The 13,462-nt window shown below is 46.3% G+C and overlaps 1 protein-coding gene across 15 annotated transcripts in view; it reads left to right on the plus strand.

Moving 5' to 3' along the window:
* Positions 1–13,462, plus strand: part of BAZ2B (bromodomain adjacent to zinc finger domain 2B) — a 535,524-nt gene that overhangs the window by 81,214 nt on the left and 440,848 nt on the right. For all 15 annotated transcript variants that reach the window (XM_033946167.1, XM_033946164.1, XM_033946160.1 and 12 more), the window contains exon 3: positions 10,717–10,759. The gene's annotated coding sequence lies outside the window, so the exon portion shown is untranslated. The remainder of the gene's footprint in view (positions 1–10,716; positions 10,760–13,462) is intronic.

The following is a 13,462-nucleotide window of genomic DNA, read 5'->3' on the forward strand; positions in this document are numbered from 1 at the left end:
GTCAAGGAGAGATTTCGCATGCTGACCTTTGCTTCTCTCTACCCCCTCCTCGAGCAGAACGACTGGTTATGCTCTCTGGATCTCAAGGAGGCCTACACTTACATTCCCATACATCCGGCCTCTCGCAAGTTCCTCAGATTTCGGGTGGGACATCTACATCTGCAGTACCGAGTGCTTCCGTTCGGCCTATCCTCGTCTCCCAGAGTCTTCACGAAGTGTCTGGTGGTAGTGACCGCTGCACTCCGGAACAGGGGTCTTCAGGTATTTCCCTACCTCGACGACTGGCTCATCAAGGCCCCCTCGGCTCCAGAGGTCATCTCGGCGACCCTGACCACTATTTGCTTTCTGCAGAGTTTGGGCTTCGAGATCAACTTCCCTAAATCTCATCTACAGCCTACCCAATCTCTCCCCTTCACTGGGGAGGTTCTGGATACCATTCAGCTCAGAGCATTCCTTCCTCCTCAGCGCCTGGATGCTCTTCTTCATCTCTGCCAGTCGGTGTCTTCTCGCCACTCCATCTCAGCGAGACACATGATGGTTCTCCTGGGCCACATGACCTCTACAGATCATGTGATGCCTTTGCCAGACTGCATCTCAGTATTCCTCAGTGGACCCTGGCTTCTCAATGGACTCAGGTGTCGGACCCGTTGACTCGACACATCATAGTCACTCCTGCTCTTCGGCAGTCTCTGCTTTGGTGGATGACCTCTTCGAATCTATCCAGAGGTTTGCTCTTTCACACTCCTCCCCACCAGAAGGTACTAACAACCGATTCCTCGACCTATGCGTGGGGAGCTGATCTGGATGGTCTTCGCACTCAGGGATTCTGGAACAGTGCAGACCGACTCCATCAAATCAATCTTTTGGAGCTCAGAGCCATCTTCAAGCTTTTCAACATCTGCTTCACGACATGGTGGTCCTCATTCGCACAGACAATCAGGTCGCCATGTATTATGTCAACAAGCAGGGGGGCACGGGCTTGGCCTCCCTCTGCCAGGAAGCTCTCAGGGTCTGGGATTGGGCGGTTCGCCACAACGCCTTCCTCAAAGCTGTCTACATTCAGGGGAAGGACAATGTCTTGGCGGACAACTTAAGTCGTCTCCTCCAGCCTCACGAATGGTCACTCCATTCCAACCCCCTTCATCAGATCTTTGCACAGTGGGGGACGCCTCAGATAGACCTCTTTGCTGCTCCCCACAACTTCAAACTGCCTCAGTTTTGCTCCAGGATCTACACTCCTCATCGTCTCGAGGCAGATGCCTTTCTGCTGGATTGGGGGAGTCGCTTTCTGTATGCGTTTCCTCCATTTCCTCTCATTCAAAAGACTCTGGTCAAGCTGAAGTCCGACCATGCCACCATGATTCTAATAGCTCCACGGTTGCCCAGACAACCTTGGTACTCCCTTCTACTTCAACTCAGCAGCAGGGAGCCTTTCCTTCTTCCAGTGTTTCCTTCACTGCTTACTCAGCATCAAGGATCTCTACTTCATCCCAACCTGCAGTCTCTCCACCTGACAGCTTGGTTCCTCTCAACGTAACTCCTCACCAGTTTTCCCAGGTGGTGAGGGATGTATTGGAGGCTTCCCGGAAGCCTGCTACTCGACAATGCTACTCCCAAAAATGGACTAGATTTTCTTCCTGGTGTGTGTCTAAGTCTAAGGAACCTCAGCGAGCCTCGCTCTCTTCTGTATTGGACTGTCTTCTCCACCTGTCTCAGTCTGGCCTCAAGTTTACATCTATACGAGTCTACCTGAGTGCTATTGCGGCTTTCCATCAGCCTCTGCAAGGGAAACCTCTCTCTGCTCATCCTGTGGTTTCCTGATTTATGAAAGGACTTTTCCATGTCAATCCTCCTCTCAAACCTCCTCCAGTGGTTTGGGATCTTAATGTGGTCCTTTCTCAACTTATGAAACCTCCTTTTGAGCCTCTCAACAAGGCTCCACTAAAGTTTCTCACTTGGAAAGTGGTTTTTCTGGTGGCCCTCACGTCTGCTCGCAGGGTCAGTGAGCTTCAGGCCTTAGTGGCGGATCCACCTTTCACAGTATTCCATCATGACAAGGTTGTCCTCCGCACTCATCCGAAATTCCTGGTGGTCTCTGAATTTCATCTCAACCAATCCATTGTGCTTCCTGTGTTTTTTCCAAAGCCTCATTCTCATCCTGAAGAATCAGCTCTTCACACTCTGGACTGTAAACGTGCTTTGGCTTTCTACTTAGATCGCACCAAGCCATACAGAACTGTTCCTCAACTTTTCGTCTCCTTTGATCCTAACAAGTTGGGACGACCTGTATCAAAGCGCACCATCTCCAACTGGATGGCGGCTTGTATCACTTTCTGCTATGCCCGGGCTGGATTACCCCTTCCCTGTAAGGTCACTGCCCATAAGGTCAGAGCAATGGCAGCCTCTGTAGCCTTCCTCAGATTGACACCGATTGAGGAAATTTGTAAGGCTGCCACTTGGTCCTCAGTTCATACATTCACCTCTCATTATTGTCTGGATACTTTCTCCAGAAGGGATGGACAGTTTGGCCAAACAGTGTTACAAAATTTATTCTCCTAAGTTGCCAACTCTCCCACCATCCCATTGAGGTTAGCTTGGAGGTCACCCACTAGTGAGAATACCTGCCTGCTTGTCCTGGGATAAAGCAATGTTACTTACCGTAACAGTTGTTATCCAGGGACAGCAGGCAGCTATTCTCACGTCCCACCCACCTCCCCTGGGTTGGCTTCTCTGCTAGCTACCTGAACTGAGGAGACACGCCCGGACCATCGGGCGGGAAGGCACTGGCGCATGCGCGGTGCGGGCATCTCGAAACTTCTGAAGTTTCTTCTAGCAAGTATGCTTTGTGAGACGTCCGTATCGGGGCTCTGTCGGATGACATCACCCACTAGTGAGAATAGCTGCCTGCTGTCCTTGGATAACAACTGTTACGGTAAGTAACATTGCTTTCTCCCCCTCTTTTCTCCCTTTGTCCAAGATCATGTCCCCTCTCTCCCTTACTTGCTTGCTCCAGGGCCACACTCGCTTTCTTCAGGGCCTTCCAGCTGGGCTGCTCCTTCCTGCCTTCAGTAGCACTTGTTGCACAGATGCAAGCAGTGGCTCTGACACGCTGCAAGTGACTTACCCACAAACCTTCCCTCTGATGTTAGCTCTGACATTGGAGAGAAGGCTTCTAGGTCAGCCACGTGCAATGTGTAAGAGCCACTGAAAGCAGGAAGGAGCAGCCCACCTGGAATGAGGTAACGGGGATCCCCCGCTGACCTGGAAGGCTTCCCTCCGACATCTCTGACATCAGAGGGAGGCCTTCCAGGTCAGTGGCAGCGGCTTCGACGGAGAGAGGGGCGGACAGGAAGGAGGGCATGGGATCCCTAGTGATGGCAGCGTTTAAGGAGGAAGGGGCAGGAGACCTGTGCAGTGATGCATACCCCCAACAAGCGGCTTGTGTACCCCTAAGGGTACACATACCATATGTTGAGAAACTCTGCTCAATATAGATTAGCTCTTCTCTCAGGCTCAATGAGCTCCCTCCGCTAGCCAGTGATAGGTATTCCACCCTGTCATAAGAAGGATTAGGTTTTTATGTCTGTTTCCCCCATCTGTGTATTGAACAGGAACCCAATAATAAAGCATTATTTGGTTCACCTGGTTCCTCCTGACTACAGGGCCTGCTCTTGCTCACAGTGCTACATAGGCCCTGAGCCACACAACCATTAATAATCTATGATTTCAAGTTGCTTCTTGTATGAAACAAAGACACAGCTCACCTCACTAATAAACTCCAGAAAGTGTTATGGTAAAGCAGAATATCTTTTATTATCCCAGGACAAGCAGGCATGATATTCTCACATGTGGGTGACATCATCTACGGAGCCCCAACGTGGACAGCTTTTCAAGCAAACTTGATTGAAGTTTCAAGTTTGCTATGCTGCACCACGCATGTGCATGCCTTCTTGCCCACTAGAGGGCGCATCCCCACCTCGTGGTCCTCAGTTCAGTTTTTTCCGCGGAGCCAGAAGCCCTGTGGAATTTGTGCTCTTCTAATTTGCCTTCTGACACCGCGGCTGAGTGGTTTTTTCTCGGTCGCTGTGCTTAATTTGTGTTTTTATTTTGTTCGTGTGTCTTTTTTCGTAAAAAAAATAACCTTTTTCGTTCGGCTCCGGGGGCTCCCGGTAGCCGCGGCCGCGGGACCTCATTCGTTCTCGGCCGGTTTTTGGGCCCATGTCCCGTCCCTTGACGGGCTTTAAAAAGTGCACCCGGTGCGATTGGCTGCTTTCCATCACCGATCCCCACCGGTGGTGCTTAATTTGTCTGGGTCCTGAGCACCCGACCGACTCCTGCACTCGGTGCTCTACTTTTCAGCCAAGAGCTCTCCGCCGCCGTCGCGCTCGGATGGCGGAGCTCTTCGCTGTCGACCCCACGGCGGGGAAGTCCTCGACGTCGGCCTCGGCTTCGGCCCCGGCCTTGACCTCGGCCTCGACTCCCTCGACCTCGCCCCGACAGCCTGCTTCGTCGAAGCCGGCGTCCTCGACCCCGAAGTCGACGGTGGGTAAGTCCTCACTTCCTTCTTCTCTTCCAGCCTCGAAGAAGCCATCCTCGGGCTCATCGACGGGGGCGGGTGGGCCGTCCTCGGCCCCGCCCCGAGCGTTGAAGTCGGGTGCCACGTGGGAATACTCGAGACCGAGGTCGCCCTCGAGGGAGCACCCGTCGGCCCAGGATCTGCCGACTATGATGGGGGTTCCCGTCTTTCAAGACTTGCTCCGTGCGCTCATTGCCTCGGAACTGTCCGGTGCCCTCGCGCACCTCCAGCCGTCTTCGGCCTCGTCAGCCCCGGCTTCGGCGGCCTCGGTCTCGGTACCCTCGACTTCGGCCCCCGGGGTGGCTTCGGCCTCGACCCCGACCTTGCCCTCGACCTCGGTTGACCAGCCTGAGCGGAGCATGCGGCCTCGGGACAAGGTGCGGAGGGTTCGGAGGATCTCTTCCTCTTCTTCCTCGTCGAGGTCCTCCCGGGGCTCCTCTCCCTCAGGTCAGCCTTGTATTTCTTTTTGCTACGCTCAGGCTGGTCTCGCGCTTCATGGTCGGGTCACGGGACATAAGGTCCGAGCGATGGCAGCTTCTGTGGCGTTCCTCCGGTCTACTCCAGTGGAGGATATCTGCAAGGCTGCCACTTGGTCTTCGGTTCATACTTTCACCTCCCACTACTGCCTGGATACGTTATCCAGGAGTGATGGCCGGTTTGGCCAGTCAGTTTTGCGTAATCTGTTTTCCTAAATTGCCATCCTCCCACCTGCCCTTTTTTGGTTGGCTTGGAGGTCACCCACATGTGAGAATATCATGCCTGCTTGTCCTGGGATAAAGCACAGTTACTTACCGTAACAGGTGTTATCCAGGGACAGCAGGCATATATTCTCACAACCCGCCCTCCTCCCCGGGGATGGCTTCTTTGCTAGCTATGGAACTGAGGACCACGAGGTGGGGATGCGCCCTCTAGTGGGCAAGAAGGCATGCACATGCGTGGTGCAGCATAGCAAACTTGAAACTTCAATCAAGTTTGCTTGAAAAGCTGTCCGCGTTGGGGCTCCGTAGATGACGTCACCCACATGTGAGAATATATGCCTGCTGTCCCTGGATAACACCTGTTACGGTAAGTAACTGTGCTTTTTCTTCCTGGCCAGAAAGGTTGTCCAGATTGTATAGAAATATGACAAAGTAGGCACAAACAGTTCAGTACATTCATTGGTTTTAAGTTCAAACATTTCTTAGTCCCTCCTGCCTGCCTGCTCATTGGATGGAGCCATGGCAGTTCACAAATCAGATACTTTCTTGACTACTTCCTGTCTCTCTGCCCCTAATTACTTCTCCTATTACTCTTATTTTTCAGACCTCCGACTCTATTTACAATTGCCCATATTTGGGCACTTTCTTCTTCCCTCACATTCTCACCCCTCATTTTATGTACTCAGGCTGGTTACTTGAACATGGTTAGTTATGCTGAGACATCAGATTCCATGTTCACTGACTACAGGCTTTGTATTCATAGTAACAAATACTATCCCAGGAATGCCCTCCTTCTATCTCCTGATTCAGCATTAATTCTTACTGATAGATGCACACAGTGTTAAACAAATTACCTCTACTGGAATTTATGGATTATTACACTCTGCAACAATTAACATCAATAATTATTTCTTATTTCATTTCTCTCATTCTTTTAAGTGCTTATTTCAGTAGGATTTAGCACAATAGAGCCCTGTTTTATTCGTATTCAAATATGAATGTATTCAGGACACTATTTGGGGCCAAATCAAATCAAATACAAATATTCATTATTTTCAAAATACGAATATGCAGTACAGCTCTAGTCATAAACTTAAATAGATAAAATATCCATGTGGATAGTGGCTGAATATTGCTACTGCAGTATTAACATAATTTTTGACTCCATCCCTTGAAACACCCGCCAGTCTTCCACTTAAATAGGTAAGTTTTAGTTGTATGTTGACATGTCTGACTAAAAGTTATAAAGAAGCTGACCATGAATTCTCAGCATAAACAATTAGGGGCACTGACTTAGGCATCCAAATAAAGTAGATAATAAGTCTAATTAATGACTTTAACAAGCATTAATTGGAACTTAGACATCCAAACGCTGAATGTGATTCTCAAAATAGATGTCTACAATTTTGTGGATGCCCATCAGAAAAAGTTGCGCCTAACAGGATAGGCGTGGGTGTGGAGTAGCTTTGAAATAGACATCCATTTACAGAATTGCATGCTGCTGAGCTTACTAACGTGTCTACCTAACGCCTAAAATGTAGGCGTTGCAGAACCAGGACTACTTTTGAGCATGAGCTGGGCACTAGGTAGACACGAATTAGGTATATGTGACTTAGGTGTCAGTTAGGCGTCCATACACAAGTGAACGGAGCTTTATTTTTTGGGATAAAGAGGACTCCAGTTTGATATAATGGTTAAAATATGTTTAATAATATATTACTTAAGCAAAGCACATGAAAACAAAATATATATTGCATACTAAACCTCATTTACAAAAGGTTAAGAAAAGAAAAAGATATACACTACTCACAATGGCTGTGCTTCAGAGCAAGAGGACGTGTCTGATGCACAATCTTGACATCAGTGCGACATCATCAGTATGCACCTAGATGGCAGAATGCTACTAAAAATTATAGGAACTGCTGCCTAAACAAAAGCTCCTGTGGCTCAGTGGTTAAAGGCACTTTTTCCATCTTCCACAGGTCATATGTTTACAGCCCCACTAGTACCTTACCTCTTCTTTTTGGTCTCATAAGAGAGTATGGTTTGTGGATTTTGCCATTTACATTTGCACTCTGCCCTTTCCAGGGTCCAGAGGGAAACTTATTTTTACTCTGAGATGGTTATGATCTCACATGGTAGGAACCCCTGCTTAAAAGAAAGCACCTGTGGCTCAGTGGTTAAAGGCACTGCTTCCATCTTCCAAACACATATACCATCTACCCCAACACATATTCCTTCTGGGTGCATATTGATGATGTCACAATGATGCTAAGATTCCTGGAACAACTTGTAAAGGAAAATACAAGAGGCAATGCAATTCTGGACTTAATTCTGAATGGACTACGAGGACTAGCATAAGGTGTAGAAGTAGAGGGGACGCTGGGAAACAGCAATCACAATATGATCTGCTTCGATCTGGATGCAGGGGAGAAACACCAGTCCAAAACAACAGCCACGGCGCTGAACTTCCGAAAGGGAAATTACGAAAGGATGAGACTCATGGTGGGGAAGAAGATTAAGAAGAGGATAATCACTGTAAAAACGCTAGAGCAAGCTTGGTCCCTTTTTAAGGACACAGTCACTGAGGCGCAAAATCTACATACACCGTGTATCAACAAAGGATCCAAGAGGAAAAAGAACAAAGAACTGGCGTGGCTCACTGTAGAGGTGAAAGAAGCGATTAGAGACAAGAAAACTTCATTTAAGGAATGGAAAAAGTCAAAAACTGGAATAAGCACAAACAACATCAACGCAGGTGCCATAAGGTGGTAAAAGGGGCCAAAAGAGACTATGAGGAAAAAATAGCCAAGGAGGCAAAAAAACTTCAAGCCATTCTTTCGATACATTAAGGGGAAATGACCCGCGAAGGAAGCGGTAGGACCGCTGGATGACCGTGGAATAAAGGGAGTGCTAAAGGAAGATAAAGAAATCGCCGAGAAACTGAACACATTTTTTGCGTCTGTATTTACCAAAGAGGATATACACAGAATAATGGAACCCATCAGGCTCTATGCTGGAAACGAAGATGAGAAACTGACAGGGCTGACGGTCAGTCTAGAAGAGGTATGCAGGCAGATTGATAGGTTAAAGAGCGATAAATCCCCGGGACCAGATGGCATCCATCCGAGTGTCATCAAGAAACTGAAAGGGACTATAGCTGAACTGCTTCAACTAATAGCCAATCTGTTGATCAAATCGGGAAAGATGTTACGCCGATCTTCAAAAAAGGTTCGAGGCGAGATCCAGGAAACTACAGACCGGTGAGTCTGACCTTGGTACCGGGAAAGATGGTAGAGGCACTGATAAAGGATCGCATCATTGATCACCTTAACGGACATGGTCTGATGAGGACCAGCCAGCACAGTTTCAGCAAAGACAGATCTTGTCTGATGAACTCGCTGCACTTCTTCGAAGGAATAAACAGGCAGATAGACAAGGGTGACCCGGTCGACATTGTATATCTGGATTTTCAGAAGGCATTCGACAAGGTTCCACATGAACGACTACTTCGGAAAATTGCGAGCCATGGAATCAAGGGTGAAATACTCATGTGGATTAAAAACTGGCTGGAACATAGGAAACAGGAGTGGGGGGAAATGGACTTGGGGGTGCTTGTACCTGTGCTCTTCAACATCTTTATAAACGATCTGGACATAGGTACGAGTGAAGTGATTAAATTTGTGGACGATACGAAGTTATTCAGAGTAGTGAAGACACAGGGATTGCGAAGATCTGCAACGTGACATACTCAGGCTCGAGGAATGGGCATCGACATGGCAGATGAGGTTCAACGTGAATAAGTGTAAAGTGATGAGGTTATCATGCCGCTGTACCGGGCCATGGGCGCCCTCACCTGGAGTACTGCGTCCAGCACTGGTTGCCGTACATGAAGAAGGACATGGTACTACTTGAAAGGGTCCAGAGAAGTGCGACTAAGATGGTTAAGGGGCTGGAGGAGTTGTCGTACAGCGAAATATTAGAGAAACTGAGCCTCTTCTCCCTCTAGCAGAGGAGATTGAGAGGGGACATGATCGAAACATTCAAGGTACTGAAGGAAATAGACTTAGTAGATAAAGACAAGTTGTTCACCCTTTCCAAGGTAGGGAGAACGAGAAGGCACTCTCTAAAATTGAAAGGGGATAGATTCCGTACGAACATTAGGAAGTTCTTCTTCACCCAGAGAGTGGTAGAAAACTGGAACGCTCTTCCGGAGTCTGTCATAGGGCAAAACACCCTCCAGGGATTCAAGACAAAGTTGAACAAGTTCCTGCAGAACCGGAACGTCCGCAGGTAGGGCTAGTTGCAGTTAGGGTGCTGATATATGACCAGAGGGCCGCCGCGTGAGCAGACTACTGGGCACGATGGACCACTGGTCCGACCCAGCAGTGGCAATTCTGAGTAGTGAGTAGTGTATCTCTCCATTTTTCTTAACCTATTGGAAATGAGGTGTAGTATGCAATATATATATATACTTTTTTGCATGTGCTTTGCTTAAGTAATGCATTATTAAACATATTTTGACCTTTATATCAAACTGGAGTCCTCTTTAGCTCTTCACCTATATGCGGATGCCTCCGGCATGCCTAAGAGATGCCTATCTCACGCTCAGAAGTAGACCTGCTTTTGCAAGCAATCCTCTTTCCACCAAAAAATATAGGATTTAGTATGCAATATATATATATATATATTTTTTTTTTTTTTCATGTACTTTGAGGAACATAGATGCCAAAAGAGGAATTGGACACGTGTTGAAGGTGCATGTTTGATATTTATCCTAGAGAAATGTCTGCTTGTAAATCAAGAGGATATAAGCTTGACTTTGGAATTGACATGCAGTTTACTCTCTGAGTTTGTGTGGTGTAGTGATTAGAGCACCAACCTTAGCACCCTGATGTTGTTGGTTCAAATCCCCCACTGCTCCTTATGGCTTTGGGCAACTGGAACAGAAGAGAAATATGATAAAGGAGCCAAATGTAAATACCACATAGGATATAAGTGGTATATAAATAATTAAAAGATAAATAAATAAAATAGTGGTACCAGCCTTTTACTGCATACAATTTTAATGTTAAAAAAAAAAATCATAAAATGCTATTCTAATGACGTTATAATGTTATAGACGTTATTAGGATGTCTATGCAGCGCCTAAAAGGTGATTCTGTAAATGATGCCTAACAATATAGATGTGCTAAGATTTGCTCAGCACTGCTGAGCGCGATTCTCTATAGTGCGTCTATGCATTATAGAATTACGCTCAGCATTCTGCTGTTGGACGTCTAAACAACACCTAATTTTAGACATCCTTTACAGAATCTGACCCTTTATGCTACTTAACTCTGAAGTTCATGGCATAAATCGTTTGCCAGTATAAGAATTTTGTTGGTAAACTATTTGAAAACAGTGGATGATTTAACTAACAATTGGATATTTATGTTGCAGCCTGTGGTATGGTGGTGACAGAGCACTGACTGTTTGCAAAAGAGTAAGTACATGCATTTACTATGTTAAAATCAATATTTCCATGATGATCAGGGAGAAACCTTCAAAAATTAGCCTATTATAGGTGCTCATATCCAGATAATTAAAAATGTGAATTGTTACATTGTTAAATTTAACAATGTTGATCGAATTATTGAAGTGTTATTTTTGTAAAATCAATGAGCTTTGTTTCAAATGATTTAGGGGTCCTTTTATTAAAGGGCATTAAGCCCTGCAAAAGACGTTAAAGCATTATCCCAGGACAAGCAGGCAGCCTATTCTCAACAAGTGGGTGACGTCATCCACGGTGCCCGGATGTGGACAGCTTCACAAGCAGACTTGCGGGAAGAACTTTAGAAAGTTCGCAACTGCCGCACCGTGCATGCACGAGTGCCTTCCCGCCTGATGCAGAATGCGAATCTCCTCTGTTTTCAGTTTTCCGTGGAGCCGAGAAGTCCTGTTTCGACGCTCTGCACTAGACTCAGTTCTACTTTGTGCCTTCTCTCACCATGGCTTGTGTTTTATTTTTTACAGGGTCGCTGTGTTTCTTTGCGTGTTTTCATTTATATAAAACAAAACAAAACTTTATTTTATTTTTCTTTTGTGTCAAGGCGGGCTTCAATCTCGCTGAGGCTACTTTTCCGTTTATGTCCCGGACGGTCACAGGCTTCAAGAAGTGTAGCCGTTGCCAGTGCGTGATCTCTCTCACTGACCCACATAGGTGGTGTGTTCAGTGTTTTGGGACCTGATCATCGTCCGGAGCCATGTGCCCGCTGTTCTACCCTTCAACCTCGAGGCATCAAATGTCGTCGAGTTCAGGTGGAGAAACTCTTTGGCGCTATGGATCCACTTACCCCGGTCTCGACCTCGAATCTGGTCAAGCTTCTCACAGGGGTTCCGCCTTCTGCCTTGACCTCGACCTTAATCAAACCCTCCTTGTTTGACGGGTCATCATCCTCGGGCAAATCTGCTAAGTCTTCTCCTGGGGAGACGCTTGCCTCGCTGCCTCCCTCAGGTCAGGTACCAGCAGTGGTTATCAAGCTGCCCAAGAAGCATGTCTCCAAGTTGAAGAGTTGTTCTTCCTCCTCTTCCTCGGAGACTATAGCCACGCCAAATGTACCAGATCCTCAAGTCTCAGTGTCACATTTGGAGGCTATGATCCAGACCATTTTGGATAGGCAGTTTGGTAATATGCTTGCCAAACACACTTCTACCTCAACTCTGCTTCCTCCAGTCCAGTCTGAGCACTTAGCAGTTTCCCATGGAGTCGAGTCCTTGACAGTGCCTTGAGCTGAATCTACCCACTCTATACAAGGAGTCAAGTCCTTGGGAGTTCCTCAAGAGGATTCTACACACTCTATGCAAGGAGTCGAGTCTTTGCGAGCATCTTGTCTGGAGTATAAGCACGCTACTCAAGGAGTCGAGTCCTTGTCAGTGTCTCGAGATACCCACGCTAGCGGTTTTAGCCCGTGCTTAGCGCGCTTGACGCTAACGCCACCATTGAGCTGGTGCTAGTTTTTACGCGTAGCGCAGGGGGCAGCGTGCGGTAAAAACGCTAGCACACCTTAGTAAAAGGAGCCCTAAGTATTTTTCCTTTAGACAAAAAGATAGGTAGATCTCTATACTGCATGTAGCCCTAGTTTGCCTATTTAATCTTCCTATTGCAGTATAGGAAATATTTGTGGTTTCAGCATTACTATTGCTTTCCCAGTGTTAAGAATTCTCTTTAGTTTTTCCATTGTCATCTTGAATGCTAATACCATCTTTGGCCCCCAACATTTCATAATGAGGTTATTTAGGGCTCCTTTTACTAAGGTGCACTAGCGTTTTTAGCACACGTAGAAGATTAACGTGCGCTAACCCCGCGCTATGCAGCTAGAACTAATGCTAGCTCAATGCTGACGTTAGTGTCTAGCGTGCGGGGCATTGTAGTGTGCGCTATTCCGCGCGTTAATGCCCTAACACAGCATAGTAAAAGGAGCCCTTAATGTATTCACTACTTTTTTTCTGTGAAAGAATATTCTAACTCCTGGAATTTAATCCTCTTCCAAACTCATATCATTACCCCTTTTATAGAATGTCGTTTATTGAAAAATGCTTGTTTTCTATACATTGGGCAGAATTTTCGGGTTGCATCATTTTGGTGGTAGTTCCCTTGTTAAGGTATCAACTTCTGGAGAAGCTGAGGTTATAGCAGGATTACAGAATATTCTGTAGAGAAGATTAAACCTGGCTTTTTCCTAAAATAAGTTGCAAATGAGAACGGGGATATTCATGTTTTGATGATTTATGCTATTTTATAACTCTTTAACAGAAGGGGGTTGGGGGTGAGTATTGGGGTTTTTATGAATTTTGTGTTATTTTTAAATTTATTTTATTAATAACTTTTGAATATACAATCACAAATGTACATGTTTAAAGAAACATAAATTTTAACAATATAAAGGTATTGGCGGGATAGAAGACATCAATGTAATGTCATAAAGAAGAGAAAATGATTTTAATCACATCAAGAAACAAAAGCAGTTCTTAGACCACAAAATATTGGGGGTAGGAGGCAAAAGCCCAAAATTTTAGGAGAACAAAAAAAAGCATATTACTTTTCAAGACTTTACATGAGACTCATACCACCCATTTATCATATAACACTAGTAGTCCCAATGGACAGGATTGTCTATAAAGGCCACCAACTATTCTGGCATAAAAG

The sequence above is a fragment of the Geotrypetes seraphini genome, chromosome 5, assembly GCF_902459505.1.
Source record: "Geotrypetes seraphini chromosome 5, aGeoSer1.1, whole genome shotgun sequence".
Lineage (NCBI taxonomy): Eukaryota > Metazoa > Chordata > Amphibia > Gymnophiona > Dermophiidae > Geotrypetes > Geotrypetes seraphini.